This window comes from Protopterus annectens, chromosome 10.part0, assembly GCF_019279795.1.
Source record: "Protopterus annectens isolate FY-2018-M chromosome 10.part0, PAN1.0, whole genome shotgun sequence".
In the NCBI taxonomy this organism is placed as follows: domain Eukaryota; kingdom Metazoa; phylum Chordata; order Ceratodontiformes; family Protopteridae; genus Protopterus; species Protopterus annectens.
In genome coordinates, this window is record NC_056744.1 from 71,156,497 (window position 1) to 71,173,982 (window position 17,486).

General features: G+C 33.9%; 1 protein-coding gene and 1 pseudogene across 4 annotated transcripts in view; both read right to left on the reverse strand.

Moving 5' to 3' along the window:
• STX8 (syntaxin 8) overlaps nt 1-17,486 on the reverse strand; it is a 2,187,953-nt gene that overhangs the window by 2,116,501 nt on the left and 53,966 nt on the right. The gene's annotated exons all lie outside the window — the stretch shown is intronic.
• Nucleotides 12,917-13,068, reverse strand: LOC122814569 (annotated as a pseudogene).

A 17,486-nucleotide genomic window follows, 5' to 3' on the forward strand; every position in this document is an offset into this window, starting at 1 on the left:
CCATTAATATCAAAATGGAAAATTTTGTGCTTTCCCATTGCACATACCTCCAGAATTAAGGAAACTGAGAACAATGTAAAAACAAATGTACTAAAAAGGAATAGATTAGTTTTATGGTCTGATTGCCTCAAAAAAGGAAAAGCTAAGTCACCAGAACATTTCATGAAAGATTATAAGTTGGATGAATCTGTTAACCAGTTAATATTACTCACGAGTAAGAAATTAAATGAATTGGTAGATAGTACGAGTGAAGAAGAACAGAAACACTATCCCCCATTATATGAATATAAGATTGCTGACATCGAAGGCAAATTGACCTACAAAAGGAAGCTTGTCCAAGTTATGTAAGTTAGTTATAAATAATAATAATAATTTGATGCAACATTCTGGAGCTTTTTAGAGAGTAGTGGACTGAGTAACTCAATGGTTGGTAAGAATAAAACTTTGTAACTTACATCAGTTAGTCAAACTTCTTCAGGTTTATACTGGAAAGTTTTATGAGGAAATATAAACATAAGAATGCTTGTTACTCCCTATACAATCTCCAAGATTAGTAAAATGACTTCCTCAGTTTGTTGGAGATGTACTAAAGATATAAAAGCTGACTGATCACGTTTATGGATTGTGAAAAATGAAATGTATATCGAGAAGAGATACACATGTGTTTTAAGTGGTTATGGTCTGATAATTTTTCTTTAACTGGATCAATAATACTAATAAAATGTTTTACTTCCTGTATCTGCAGAAGCCAAACAACAACCAATATGTTGATGTCTTTTGGCAGTTGCTAGAAAGGTTTTAAAAAAAACTGGAAATCAAACTCAGTTCCTATGTTCAAAAGAATTCTTAAATTTAACAGCAATACTGTCTAAAAGTGAAGACGAAGGGACCAGAACAAGATCTATAAATCATGCTAAGACTTTTACTGGTTGGGATAGCTTTGAAATGTTGCTACTTAAAAAACAATACTTTTAATGTATTAATTGTATAGGATTACCTTGATGAGTCAATGTATTTCTAACATTGCATAACAGTATGTGATGTTAAATATCTTCCTTTCTGTGTATATATTACAAATGTTAAATTAATTTTTTTTTAAGTTATTTGTATGCAACTCTTCAATACAGGCTGCAGCTTATGGAGTCTCTCCTAGAGTAAGAGATACATAAAATGAAATACAGGTCAGCTTCCCCATGTGTGCTGAAATTTTATTCAGCAGAAGGAGTCCTGGCATTTACAAATACTGAGGCGGTAATGATCAAGTTAAACGACTTGTTGCTTCAAATCATTCCAAGAGGCTTCAAACATCCCAAAAGATGTGATTCTTCCAGTTCAATGGAGATGGAAAAGGAATTGGATTAGCCGTTTATGCTCCTTTGCCTTTTGGGCCAGGTTGTGACTCTATGTATTATCAGACCATCCTACCTACCTGGTTAACAAATGTAAATAAAACTAAGACTTAGAGAAAATGGCAAGACATTAAACATTTTTTACAGAGGAACAGTCTGACTGATGAGCATTTATATGACCTGCATAAGGTGACTTTAGAATTACTTTAAATTTAGATCATCAATATAGCCATGAAAATTATAGTACAAAATACAATGTCCTATTGAATTTTACTTGCAATCTGTATTTTACTGATAGATGCAGCTCCTATGATTAAGCAGAGTTAGAACTATTAGTATTCTGAACTTGGACATTTACAGCTTGCATATTCTGTAAGCAGATGCCAACACTGCATTGCTACACACTGTGAAGTTGTTTCAATTCTGTCATATAAATCACTGTACAAAACTTGCTTTTATGACATTAACAAGCAAGTATTAACAGAACATTAGTTATGGTGAAAATATTACTTCAAAAAAGTGTGTTGGATTAAAAGGATAATTTGGAATTACAAATTAAGCAAAATTACAGATCACAATGGATGCTTTTAAGGGGGGTTGGATGGAAAAACTTTCAGAGATTTGGAACTCTTATTATTATGTGACACAATATACTCCCCAGATTCCAAAATGACTCACTGATTATAGAAATTCATTATAGCACCTACATGCGTATACAGAGAAAGCTTCAAGATGAGAAGCCTTAGGTTTAAGGAGAAACTGTTATCAACTATGTACTTAAGGAAGAGAAATGGAAAAGATATTTCACAGCATTATTATGGATGCTGCTAAGGAGAAATGAATGCATTTTATGATATTAGTATTGCTAAACAGAGGAATAAGGAAAGTTGAAATTAGTCAGATGGTATTAAATGCATCTTTTTATGAACTGGTGACAATAACTGTTAGAGAAGACAATGAGTGAGTACATACTTAAGACGTGGTGGCCTTTGTAATGGAACAGAGCCAAAATTGCTTGAATGAAGATAATAAATGACAGACTAAGAGTGAAATGGTGAATGATGATGTCTGGAAGCCAGTTGTGCTAAGGAGTTATAAATGTCTAGTTTAGAATTAAAAGTCAACACAGACATGAGTTGTGTTTAATCCTGAAGTCTAACTGTTTTTGTAAATAAACATACAGTATCAGTTGTCTTATCAGAATTCTGCTAGACAAATTACCTGAACCAGCTGATGACAGCGAAGACACAAAATGCTGTCAAACACAAGGCTTGTGTGTAATGTACAAGATTACTTGAAATATTCTGGAACAGTAATATAATCACAAGAGAAGTGTGATGGGGAAGATAAAGCATTTGCAGCAATATACTGTCAAACAGCAACATGTCAGCCATGACTAATGAAATACTAACGGACGTTTTTAGAGGATGTTGGCTAGAAGAACCTGTTAAGTGACCATCACAATAAGGAAATTTACTAGAAGGAATAGAACAACATTAAAGTACACTACGGTAAATAAGTAGTAAACATTTATCAAGAATATGGGTACTACTGAATAAAGGTAGAAAAATGAGTTACAGTTCAGATAATGGTATTTAAAATTAGTATATTTTACACATCCTTTATTCCTTTAATTATAGGTTCAAGACATAACTGGTATAAACAAGTGAGCATGTGTTTATGTTATACTTCATGAATAAATGTCTTGAAAGGGGAAGCTAATACAACATAATACATATACTGTAAAAGCACTGAATAAAGACTAGTGTGGTATCAAGCTGAAAGGTAGTTATTTTTGACAATGACTGCATAACTGTTGATTTATAAGATTACTGCCTCAAATACTGCAGTGGTTATTTAAAGATTATATCTACTTATATGCCATTTGCTTACTATGATGTTTTGGGATCAGTGAAGACAACTAAAATAATGCAACCTCAGTGCACAGATACCAATAATAAGCTAGACAACCTTAAAAGAGAGTCATCAACACCAATACCCTAAGCATATTACACACTTGGCTTAAAAATAACATAAGCAGTGTTCCTTCATGAACTAGACCTTACGCATATTTTAGACTAATCATCCAGGTAAGAAAATTACAGCAGATACTATGCTGCCTATCAAAAAACAACCTAACCTTACAACCAAAATAGTGAATAATATCTCAAACCAAGAAAGTTGGCAGTCCAGGTTCTTACAATTGGCTAAATAAATTGCACATTGCACTTGGATTTATTCTCCACCTCCCTCCTCACCAATCCTTTTGAAAACACAATTCTAGATATAAACTTTCTGAACATATAAATTGCTATGGGCTGCCATGAGATAAACAGCGCAGTTTCTGAAATACCGTTATCACCTTGGCTACTACATCTACAATTGCAGATATAATTTACTCCAATGACAGCCTCCTCATAACACGTCTCTGGTGACATGACAAGAATGTATGAAACTGTCAATCATACCATCCCTCTTAAACTCAGCAGACTCAAATCTTGGTCCAACAAAACTCATTAGTTTAAAGCTTATCTTGAAAATAAACCACTTCAGGTGTACAGGGATAACATATTCTGAGACAAGTACCCTTAACATTTGTGTACCTCATGGATTAGTTTTTAGATCATTATTATTCTCCTTATTTATTAAACAATTTATCTCTCAACCAGTTGCAACTTAACACAGTAATGCATGTGAACGATTTATTACTCCTAGAATCCAACAAAACCCTCTCTGAGCTAGAAAAGACAATGCAAGTTAGACTCACTTCCATCTGCAACTAAACTAATAACTAAGTCATAAATGAAATCCTCTGATTGCAAAAGAATAAATTAATCAAGTTAAAAAATAAAACTAAAGCAGACACAGCTCATAACTGATAAAATATTTTCACAGAATGGACTGCAATAGAAAACGTTGTTCTATACATTCAGTTTTAGTAGTAATGCTTGATATCATTGTATTAACTATGTAAAATTGCATTTTGACTTGAATCAAAATAAGACTTAAGATTTTGTTTCTTAATGTGTTTTCTATATAATCTGATCAAAAATACACATCAGTATAAAGTGTTTTGAGTATGTTAAAAAAAAAGAAGGAATTGTTAAGAGTGTATTTAACAGTGAATAAAAGGTTGAAAGTAATTCTGTTACAAATATGCATCATAAATAAGGTATAAAATAAAGCTGGCTGGCAACTCGGCACCATAAAAATCGACTGCCAATCATTAGCAGACCGGAGTTCTGCTGTGGCGAGCCCTAACCAGGAAAAGCCGAAAAGACAAAGTATCATATCATCAGCATAAGTCATAATAACAGGATATATCACCCATATTTCCTGTACATATTTATCCTTTTCATTTATTCATTTATTACACTATTCGTTACCATCACAAACAAAATACATCTCATTGGACGCCCTTGGTTTTTTACCTCTAGTCACCTATTTCTTCACTAAACCATTTAATAAAGCCCTAATTTTATCATTTTATACACTGATTGATATACTTTCTTTATCTTTATGCTAAAATTATATTCTCCCATTATTTACCATAAAATATGCTCTGTTGAATCAAATGCTTTATTAACATCAGGTACTATAGTTTCACTTCTTTTTTTCCCTTTGTAATATAATCCACTACTACTCTAATCATCATTAATAATTCCTGGCTTCCTTTTCCTTTAACACCATAAACAGCTTCTTCCATTACATAATTGAACTTATTTTGTAGTCTTTTTTGTAATATTTTTCATATATAGTTTATAATCACTATTAATCAATATTACTGGCCTCCAATTTTTAATTCCATTCTTTTTTTTCCATATAAACCTCAGAACATTTTTACATATTTCTTCATAACCAATACCATGATTTATCCATTCATTAAATCTCTTTATTGAAGTTTCTTTTTGCCATTGAATTAAGTTCTTATACATATACCACCTGGTCCGGGCTGCTGAGCTTACATTATTTCACTACCTTTATTAATTCTATTGTTATAATTTTTTTTTCTATTTCATTATTCATTTTCACAGTAAACTGCTTTACCTTATATTGTTCTTTTCTTTTTGTTTCAATCTTTTTTAACATCTCTTTCACATACCTCACTACTACATTTGTCTGTTCTCTTTCAATTTTTCCTACTTCATTTTTCATTTGTCTCATTATAACCACTGTCTTCCTTTAATCTTCTACTTAAATATGGTGACACATACTCCTTTTTTCCTTGTAAGAATTGCTTATATAATAAATCTATACTTTCGCTTGATTTTTCAGATAAATCTCTTCTTTTCTAAACTATTCCCTTTTGTTCCTATTACGACTACATCAATCAGCTTTTTGCATTTCTATATATTCTTTTTTTCTGTCATTTACTATTTTTTCTCATGTTAAATACATTATTTTATATTTCCACCATTCTGATCATTTTTGTAAAAATCCCTGTGTCAAACGATCTTTCCAAAACTCTGTTATAACTTTGACATTTTTCACCACACTCCTTGTCATTAACCCTGTTACTCCTTTCCTTATTTCAGTATGTTCCTTATTTTCATCTATTTCTGTCCATACAGCCAAATGATCAGAAAAAAACATTTCCACTGCTTCCTTTATCACTGTCCTCATAGTTTTTGATAATAGATGATAACCTCTCCGTTTCTGATTGTCCTCTTTTATATACACTTTTATTAAAATTTCATAACTCTAAATGTCCATATTTTATTTCTTCCATTATTTTATCTACTTTTTCTATCTTACATGGCAATTAAAGTTTCCTGTTATTACTATATCCATATTTACTATAATATAATAACTTTTGAAATAATTGCTCTGTTCTTTATATATCACGTTAGTGTATTCAACAGTGAATAGGAAACAAAACTGCAATTTTTTGGAAAGTAATTTATTTTTTAAATGGAAAGACTGTTTCTTATGTGATAGGGAAGTATACTTATTCATGTATTGTATTAAATCTATTCATAACATTGTTAATCATTTAATTTATGGTCAGTAATTGATCTTATTGGTTAGGGTATAAAAGGAGTGTAGTTAATCCTATGGTTCATCTGATGAAGTCTGATTTTATAGACGAAAACGCGTGTGTTTTAATAGCGTTTATGTTCGTATTCAGTGTGTTATATACTTGAGTTTGTGGAACGTGGTTTGAATAAACAGTGGCTTAAACGAGGTTTCGCTCTCCGCTCTTCTGTTTTACTTTTTAGTTTCGAGTTTGGAGTTTTGGACCACCGCTTTTGTTCTGATTATGTGTATAGGATATACTGCAAAGTAACAAGTTCAAAAGTAATTTCTCAAGTTGTAATTTTATTACTAATTGTAATTTTATCATTGGTTTTAGTACCATAATTTTATCCATACCAGTACTGGTTACCCTAGTTAGAGGAAAATTATATTAAAATATTGTATTCATATGGCTGATGGACTAATATGTACATAGCATTCTTTAGTGTATAAATCATGTTTTTTTTTAAATCCTCAAGTATTAAATATACTGAAATAATTGCATTTAAATATTTATTATCTAAGCCCAGTTCAGTATTTTAAGAAGGTGTTTAATATGTTCATTTCACTGTCAACCAAGGTGTTAATGGACAGTTCAGAGATATGACCACAATGTTATGGTTAAATGACATTGAAACTATATATTTTCAGCAGTGTACAAATGCTTGCAGTAGCACATAGTTTTTGTCTCTTATAGATATTAGTCTATCCCTAATATTTTAATATAAAATGACTAATAAAAGTAAAGAATTAATTCAACAGTTGCAAAGAGTTAATAAAAGAGTTCTAAGTCATAAATGAAATTCTCTGATTGCAAAAGAATAAATTAATCAAGTTAAAAAATAAAATTAAAGCAGACACAGCTCTCATAACTGATAAAATATTTTCACAAAATGGACTGCAACAGAAAAAGTTGCTAAATACATTCAGTTTTAGTAGTAATGCCTGATATAATTGTATTAACTATGTAAAATTTCATTTTGACTTGTATCAAAAGAAAACTAAAGGTTTTGTTTCTTAATGTGTTTTCTATATAATCTGATCAAAAATATACATCAGTATAAAGTTTGTTGAGTATGTTAAAAAATAAAAAGAGGGAATTGTTAGAGTGTATTTAACAGTGAATAAAAGGTTGAAAGTAATTATGTTACAAATATGCAACATAAATAAGGTATAAAATAAAGCTTGCTTAAATGTAGAAATAGAGTTTAGTTATATGTGGTTGGCATCCATACTAAAATGACTGTGACCTGGAAAATAAGGAATTTGCTTAATGGACATGTTTTCATACAGAATCAGTATGCATTTCATACTGTCAGCAAGAAAGCTAACCTCTTACAGACTTGGCAAGAATGTAAAAAAACAGGATGTATGCATTTCACATTGTCAGTAAGAAAGTTAACCTGCTTCTGTAAAGAGTGGACAACAGGAAAACAATCTGTGCATCTTTCTATCATATGACACGGCTAAGCAAGGAAGTCTGAATAATCAAGTCAGCATTTTTATGTGTTGTACTACAAGGTTTTTCCTTAAAAAAACAATACCAGTACAGGATGAAAACATATTTTTCTGCAAACACTAGCAAACAGATATTCTCATACAAAGTCCAAAATAGAATACCAAGAGAAAAACAGGATTTGAACTGTGACTAGAACAGTATAACGAGACTATAGGAGATAACATTGTTAGAGATATGTTTTGTATTGTATCTCTCATATTATCCATGATGAAGCCACTGTGGTGCAGCGGTAGCATTGTTGCCTCACAGCAAGAGGTTCTCCCATTCGAATCTTGGCTGGAGCACCTTCTCTGTTGAGTCTGCATGTCCTCCCCGCAGTCGAGTGGGGTTTGAAAGACATGCGTGAATGGGCGTACCTTCGTTGAAGGTTGGGCGTTGAGCTGGCACCTCGGCACCATAAAAGAAAATTGACTGACAATCATTAGCAGACCGGAGTTCCACTGTGGCGACCCCTAACTGGGAAAAGCCAAAAGAAAAACAAACAATCTCTCATATCATCCATGCCGTTTGAGAAGTAAAGTAGTACAGTAACTAAAGCTGCAACAGTAGTTTGTGTGATTTGTTATAAAAAGTTATTTATTGGTTACTGCTCAGTGTTTGGTGCTGTATCAGTGTACACTCTGTGGGCAACAGACTGTGATAACTAGACTTTGATTTCAGCAGACTCCATTCAGGAAGACCTATTGTCTTAAGAAGACTTCAGATCCATCAAAGTAAGCTGCACCTTGGATTAGCACCTTGATAAATTAATTTTTCATCACATATGCTTATACTGCTCTTAATCTATACACTTTCCCTTCCAAAGTAAAATCCACTACCATACACTACTATTAATCTCCCTAGTTTAACTAAAATAAAATCCAAATGTGTATTCCCTACCTATATAATACCGTAATCCCTGAACATTTTCATTACTCAAATTCTATATTATACCCCATCCAGAATGTTTCTGTCTGTTCTTTCTTCTTTACTTAAAAGCCTAATACCCTCAAGCATTATCACATCTACCTCACATATAATATACCATTAAAACACTTCTTTATACTATTAACATTAATAAATAAAACCCTATGATGGTCATCTTCCTCTTTAATTTACAATGAAATATTTATCTATTTTCTTTCTTTTTAACTTTTATTTCTACATCCTATTTTTCTGTCTTTAACCCTTTTCCAGACTGAGCTTTTCTTTTTAACCACTTTCCAATTTATTTGTTCTCCATCACTAAACTTATGTCCCACTTTCCCCTCTCCCCATCCCATTTTTGTGTATTAACCACTTTGGTTTATATCACTGTTTCACCTTATACATTCTTTTACTTCCTCCTGTTACAAATGTCCTTTCTCATTTACATCACATTCTAGTCTTTTTCTTTTCTCACAATCCATCCATACCTGTCCAGTTTGCATTCATTTATAACAGTTTTTTTTGTTACAATTTTTAACATCATGACCAGTTCCCCCACATGAATAAACTTTTTATTACAATTTACAAAATGTCCCTCCTCCCGACAAAAAAAAATAAATTTTTGTTTTTGTTGTCCCAAACATGAATAACATATTTATTCCATGGATATGTTTTTTTCCTTTTTGTATTTATCCAAAAAGTTTCTAGAAGTTCAGCAATTTCCAAAACTGTCACAGTAGGTCTATTGTTTTATTAAAATGAAAGCTCTTGCCTCTTGTACCTTTATCCCTTAAAGCACAATAATCTTTTCCCATATATTGTACTTGTCTATTTCCAACTCTTCACTACTCTGAATTCTCACCACATACTTTTTCTTTTCCACTTCTATCTTCCTCCCCTTCCTTCTAAATTCTTTCTATTCTCTGACCTCCACAAAAGATCCTGTCTTAATTTTCTGTCCTTTTTCCGGATATATTTTTCTCCATCATTTCACCCCATGATATTTCCTTCACTGTCTCAGTCTTGCTTTGCTCTACCAAGTCTTTCGATACATCATCTGAAGGGTTGCAATTACAACTTCCTTGTCTCATACTTCCTCTCTCATCTCTAGAAATAGCTACCTTTTAAACAAGTCTTCCCTATCCTCCAAGCAATCTGCCTCTCCTTTTTCATACATGACCCTCTCCTCTTCTGTAACAGCAAACATCTCCATGAGGATAGCATTTACCTCTAGTCCATTCTGCTTAGTCACCATGTTTGTGTACTGTTCTCCCAGCCACCACTGCACTAGGAATGGAATGGGCACTCACACTCATCAGTCGCACGTACTATGAGTGTCACGGCTAGTATGGGAAAGTTCCTCAATGCTACAGCCAAATTTACCCAAGCAGTGTAAATACCACTTCAGGATTCCCTGAAAAAGAAGTCACTAGCCTAGTAAGACTAACCAGGTCAGCAAAGAATAGAACTATGGAAAGCTCTAGTTATCTATCTACCGAGTAGGAATAAAATAGTATGTGGTACACATGCAGTGATCATTGCAGCTGGTACTCTCATCAGTTTTTTTTTTTATTGAGATATTAAAACTGCTTAAAACGAAATAACAATTTATCTGAAGCAGTCTGGAGTGAATCAATAAGTATGGGTAGAATCGCTTGGTTGGTAATGAGAGAAATTGATTGTGTAGTACAATCATAACATTAGGAAAGCGAAGCTAGTCACAAGTCAGAAAAAGACCCGCCATGATGTGCCGCATTCTTTTCGCAGACAGCAAAAGAAAATTCTGTGAATGAATGCTGTTGAAGTAGCCAGAAGTTTGGAGGACGTATGAACTGACTGGTAAATCTTAGGGTCTTGTTGAATGTACGCAAGAAATGGTTATGAGCTGCCATGGCTGATGAAACTGATGGTCTGCAATACCAGATGGAAGCCACTGATCCAGCCAAATGGCAAATAAGCAGAAGCCATACTAAGCAGCTGACAATGTAATGCAACTAGAGCAGATGGGGCACTGATTAAACTGGGATGGGAGAAAACTTAATTGAATTTCTGAAAAACAAGATAGCAGAGTGGACTTGTATTGTGAAGGACCCCTTGGGAATATTACTTGACAAACTTAATATTATAACAGTCTGATGTCAGATATGGGAAATTTGAATTTTGACAGAATTCTTGACTTAAGAAAAAATAGCAAAGGTTATGATAACTAAGAGGAAAGTTGTCTGTGAGACTAGTGCTTGTGGCATATGATTTCTCCAGGGTGACGTAAACATATCATTCAAATTTTGCTGATGCAATGCAAGAATGTAAAATTGTCATTCCTGCTCATTTTTAATTTTAATTTTGTGAAAGCAAAATCCTGACTTTAAAACTATGGACAAAACAATTGGAATGTTAACAGAAACACCTGTAAGAATAAATCCATGCATTAATGAGCTGCTGAGTTAAGAGAGAGTAAATACTTCATGAGGAATACAGGATGAATGACAGAAAACAGTCATCCGGTATCTGTGTATACCTGCAATCCCAACAGTAAGATGACTGGATAGATGAGAGAGTTCTACATGAAGGCGTGAACTGTAGTATGTTACTCTACATTAAAAGCTAGATGACAAAAGTGTTTGTGACGCCTAAAAGGACCTGAACGTGTGGCGTTTCCTTGTACACTTGTTGCTAAAGTTACCTAGTTAGACGGCAAGGCTGAGTGAGATATATAGGCTTAAAAGACCATGGCTTGTTATCAAAATTGGTTGCAAGTGCCTATCTGATAAAAACAAAATAAACTGTACTCAGTTTTCTAGGTGTCAGGGAAGCTTGCACTTACATGGCCCAAATTTATTGTTTGAATTTGTAGTTTTCTGTATGTACTATTGTTATTGTTTTCAGATGCTGATATCAAATATGCACACACCATACATACATACATATATATATATATATATATATATATATATATATATATATATATATATATATATATATATATATATATACACACACACATACACACACAATTTATATGTGCAGATACATATACATATATATGCATATATATATCTGCACACACACACATTCAACAATAAATTTATATAATTAGAGGGTAGGGTTATGTGGGGCATCTGTTTCCATAAGTCACTGATTTCTTAATAATAATGGTTACAGGTACCTAATTTATATTTACACACTGGTTAACAAGGAACATATACTAAATCTTAATGGCAAATTAAGAAGAATCTTTCATGTACACATAAGTACCGTAAAATGTTAACTATATGAACAGGCAAGTTTCACAGAATAAAAGAAAGGAATGTTGACAAACCACATTTCATTTTCTAGGTATTGTGCACAATCCTGTGCTTATATGATGCACAATTTAAGTTTAACCCAATTGTTCCCATGTTATTGTTTTTAGATGTTATCTATCTGTGTCAAGAATTAACTGAACTTAGTACAAAGGAGACATGGTCTAAGAACTTCATAACGTTTCACATAAGAAACAAAGAGCAGGTTATATGGTGCTGGTGACAATGGGAAGATTAGAATAGGTACACAGCACATGCTGTCCTACAGGGCATGATGGTTTTGCAGATAGAATGCTTCCAGTAGTGAGACTTACATAGCACTGCAGACATACACAGACTATAATAAACAGTATTAATTCTGAAGGGGGTGTAACAAATCTATATGTAGATAATGCATGGTGGGTACAGTAAAGGAAGTCTAAGATAATTGGAATGCACATAAATAAGGGTATTTGAGAACTCACGTATAAGCCAGCTTACATTCCAGAACAATGATGATGTAAAATGAAAATTAAGGAGCTCTTTATAAGTTTATCATTGAACCTTTTGGTCTATACTTGACATTACATTTGATGTGTAATTTGGAATTATTTGGTATACCCCTGAGTACTGATCATGCTGTTTTGAAAGGATTAAGCACTGTAGCGTACAAGATAAATCTTTCCTACGTAGTATCACAGAAGTTAAAGAAAACTTGATTGGATGGAAACAACTAAGTGCCAATGTGTGTAAATAACTCTTAAGTACTTGTAAATATACTTCTGTACAAGTCAAGAGAATCAATAGAGTCTAGTATAAAAGAGAAGAAAGAATAAGAATAAAAGGGTACAGCTAAAAATTACAGAATGCACATTATGCAGTTGAGTTTTCCACATTTGGGGAAATCACAAGGGTCAACCCAGCCGAAGTGTGCAATAGAAGAGCCTCATCCTGGAGAAAACACCTTTTTGTTCATGGTATTCCCCCTGCCAGGTATCAGACGGCACAGTGGTGCAGTAGTTTGCATTGTTGTCTCACAGCAAAAGTTTCACAAATTCGATTCTCAGCTGGTGTGTCTTCTGTGTGGAGTCTGCATTTCAAAAAACATGTTTTGTGAAAAAGGTTTCCGACGGGTGCTCACCTTCTGGAGTGTTTCTCCCCGGGCCTCTGCTGAAAATTGGCTCGTTCTGAGTGAGACTTTCCTGGTAAACAAATGTTAAATAAATAAATAAAAGAAAATAAATAAAATAATGTAAATGATCAGTCAAATGTAAAAGAATAAAACCTTCTAAAATGTGTTGCACCTGTGTGGAAAAAAGCAACAGAGACTACTTAAAATGTGATGGTAAGTTTAAAGATAAAACTTATCACAGAGACAGTGTAACAGCTCAAGCAGATAAGAGTATCAATTTAACTCAACCCATACATAAAAAAATGACTTGGCTATTATCTTTGAAACAGATATTCATGAAGAGATATCTATCACATGTTCATTAAGTTTACTTCTCTTTGACAACATGGGGCATTCCTTACAGACTGAGAGAGAAGATTCCAGTTAGCAGGAGAGATTTTTAGGAAAGACCCCTTCTCTTGAAGGAAGGCAAAATAAACATTTTACTAGATTCAAGGTTCCCTCATCTTGACACCTGAGAAACTGTTGTACGTTTTCAGGGATAATGTCTTGGCTAGAGGGAGCAGTAGCCTAAACACAAAAAATCTGAATATCATGCAAGACAGCCAATTTACCTTTTTTTTTTTTTTTTTTTTTCCCCCCCACAGGTAGTAATATTACCTAGAACTAGTTGAATGTATGTAATTTTGTTAAAAAACTTCTTTCAATGAAAACTTCTGCACCTCACATCCCCCTTTCATAATTGACTCTAAGGTTGCACCACCAGTGAAGACGGGAGAAAAACAATTAATTAAAATCTTCACAAAACATGTTTTTTGATTAAATGAATGGCTCCGTGATTAACCAGAAAATTTTGTAGACTATGTTTTACAGCAAGGTTAGACTGCATGGTGAGTAAATGGCCACCAAGGGTACAGTATTCTCTCATTTTGGGTTTAGGATACTGAAGGCAAGAGCTTTCTACCAAAACACAGGTTAAGAATTTTAAAATTTAAGATGCATGAGAGCATACATTGTCTACACTGCTTCAGAAACGTATATTGCGGGACATAAGAAGCAGTATTGCTTTGCTGGTCAGTTTTCAGTACAGGATTTGTTAATTTTACCTCTGTAGCATTCCAAAGGTCATGACTGTTGTCTTTTTTAAATAATTATACGTTTATTAAACATACACCAGCTTCAGAGGCAGCTGGAAATGTTTTATTGACGTTTCTGTTCCTTTTGGGGTAGTCTTGCCTACTTCCAGTATGTCAACACCATTAGCACATATTGACCTTGTTGTGATACCAGATGGCAGAGTTGGGTCATTCCAAGACATTTACACTGCTGGACCTGAGAAATCGTAGTGTTTTGTGGGTCAGTGATAAGTACAAGGTCTGTGATCATTAGCCACTGTGGTGTTCCAAAGGTCACAAATGCAGTTTATTGAAATAAGTTCTTCAAAAGAGAGTTGAAATCATTTTGTAGATGTTTTTGTACCACTGGGGGAGGGAGGCTTGCCTACTTTCAGTATGAAAATATCATCACTGAACACTGTAAGCTGCAGTTAGTTTAAGTAAATTGAGGGTTAGGCCACTGATGAAAAACAATGGATTTAAAACACCATCTTGAGGGACACTTGTTTTGAAGCAACCTATGTCTGAGTAGGTAAGATCTTGAAATTACTTAGAAAGTGTTATTTGCGAGGTAAATGTAAAATGATTTGCTCATACCTTCCGCAAAACCAGTGTGAGAATTTGCTAAGCAGTGGTAGATCGTCCACGGATTCAAATGCTCTTTTCATATCTATAAAAAGGGCGCATGTTAGTAATCTTTTCCTTGATGGAAAAAAATTGTATCTGTTTCTGCTCATTTGGGCAACATGGCGATACAGTTCTTTCTAAAGCCATGCCTTGCATGGGACAGTAGCCTGTACTTTCCCACACATTCAAGTACCTTTTTGTAGTCTATGCTGTTCTATTTTTTCAAAGATTTTGGTTATAAGAGAGATACCGGCTATGGGGGTGTTAATGTTTAAGAAACATCCAGACATTCTGGATAAAGTAAATGAGTCTGTCTTCTTCAGCTGTCTACATAATACACTATGAGACAGTTCTCTTAAATGGAATGAAAAGTACAACTCTAATGTGTTTACAAGGGTGGGGGAGGGGGAAAGATGTCAGTCACGAACTACAGGACAAGGCTGTCTCTATTAAGGATAGCTGGTCTTTCTTTGTTTAAAATGGTGTTGCCTGGGTTACTGCTTCTTGTGTTTCTGTTGAACAAGTCCCCATTTAGCTCCTTCATGGACTTTCAGAACATTTTACGTTGGTTTAAAAATACAAATTATTTTTAACATATGCTGTTTTGGGTGAGATTTACACTTCTGCCAGAGTTAGGAATGTACAGAATAAATGGGTTACAGTCATTCTCTTTTCCATTCTTGCCAGGCATGGTCTCTGTGGCTTTGTTGAGTCTTAAAGGAAGCTGTAAGTCATAGGAACTTTTTGCATTTTACCATTGATGGGGAACAGTTTATCCTGTACTAGGTGAAATGGCACTCTACCTAACTGCTCACGTGTGCATGCTGTGTCAGAATGAGTAAGTGTGTGTATTCTGCAATGGACTGGTTCCACACTCAGGATTAATTTCTCTGCCCTGGACCCAGTAAGTGATGGAATAGGCTCCAGATCGTCTTGTGACCTTGAATTTTATTAAACGTGGGCTATTAGAGAATGAACGCTTAGGAACACAGTGAAAGTAAATGTTGAGTTAATTTCATAAATGTTACTACATCAGCCAAGGTCATGTAGCTCTTGCAACAGTGTTGTTTCCTTATATTCAAGAAAGGAATAGCTTGATATATAAAGTGTATCAGTCCTTGCTTTTGTGTTTTTGAATGATTACAATGCGACTACTGAGCAAACAGTTAATAAATGCATTAGGCAAGACCACTATAGTGTGACATTTCGGGACATATAGTTAATTGTGGTGAGTTGGACCCAGTATTGGGACTGGGCCTGCTGTAATCAATAACCATGCGTGTGAGGCTGTAGAGGAAGAGGGACCTATCAAGTTACTGTTGGGACCAGAACTCTCCAAGCAAAATTAATGTTTTCATCAATCAGTTGTTTTACAGCAGTTTCTAAAACAGACTTACTGAGGAAGGGGGAGAAAATAAATACAGCTACTAAGAAAATTCTTGAGTGTCTGCCTATTATAAGCTGCATTTGCATCCACTATGATGAGTGATCATCCCCTGAAGTGATCTTTTAAAAATTAATTTTATTTCAAATTTTATTTTATCTTTATTTCAGAGACTGTCTCCTCTTTGCACTCAAAAGCCTATTATACTTCTAGAAAAGGTCTGAATGTTTTGCTTAACACGATGTGGCAATTTGTTGTTTAGAATGTTACTTATTAGTGCAAGCTTCAATCTCTTATACCAATTCGCTTTAGGTAACGTCAGGTTAGGGTCAACGGGGTTTCAATAGACGTGGGTACACTTTACCATGTCCATTTCTAACAATTTTCTGCACACTGCAGAAAAGAAGATTTAGCAAAACTGTAGGGATGCAGGTGTACTGCACTGCTGCAATAAGACTGTCCTTTGTCCAGTATGACTACCCTTTCTGAGGAGTTGTGTACAAATGGTTATTTCTGCTAACACAAATTTTTGTTTTCTGTGGTTTGGGCACTGGTTATGAATATATAGAACACATCTATAGCAAGGGTTATTTTCAAGGAGTAAATGTATGCTACATGTGGTAAATGTTGCAAACTTGATGATTGTAGCCATATTATAGAAATGGCATAGAAACATTCCATAAATGTAGTATAAGTTCAGAATGAAACAATTCATATATTTTCTTAAGGATGTATTATGAAGTATAGAAAAAATCAATACAAGCATAAAATAGCAATTCAACTGCATAGACAGGAAAGTTAAATTGGATATGGCTAATGTCACCCACCCTTGGTTCATCTAGCTAGCACCCTACAAACAGATGGTTACAATGTCTAATACCGTACATATCATCATACAACCATGCATATCAAAGTGAAGCTAGGAAATCAGAAACACATGTGAAGAAACAGACATACGAGTGAAACACCAACCAACTTTACCTAGGAAATATTAACCAAAAACAAGGAAAAATGCAAGATAAGTAAGAAGGAAAACAACTAACTGCTAAAAAGAAGGCTAAAGAAGTAAAAAAGCATTACAAAAATTGCAAGACATAAGCTAAAGTAACAGACTAAGCCCTTAAGAACTGGTGCAAATCAATGAAGGCTCAAAAGGA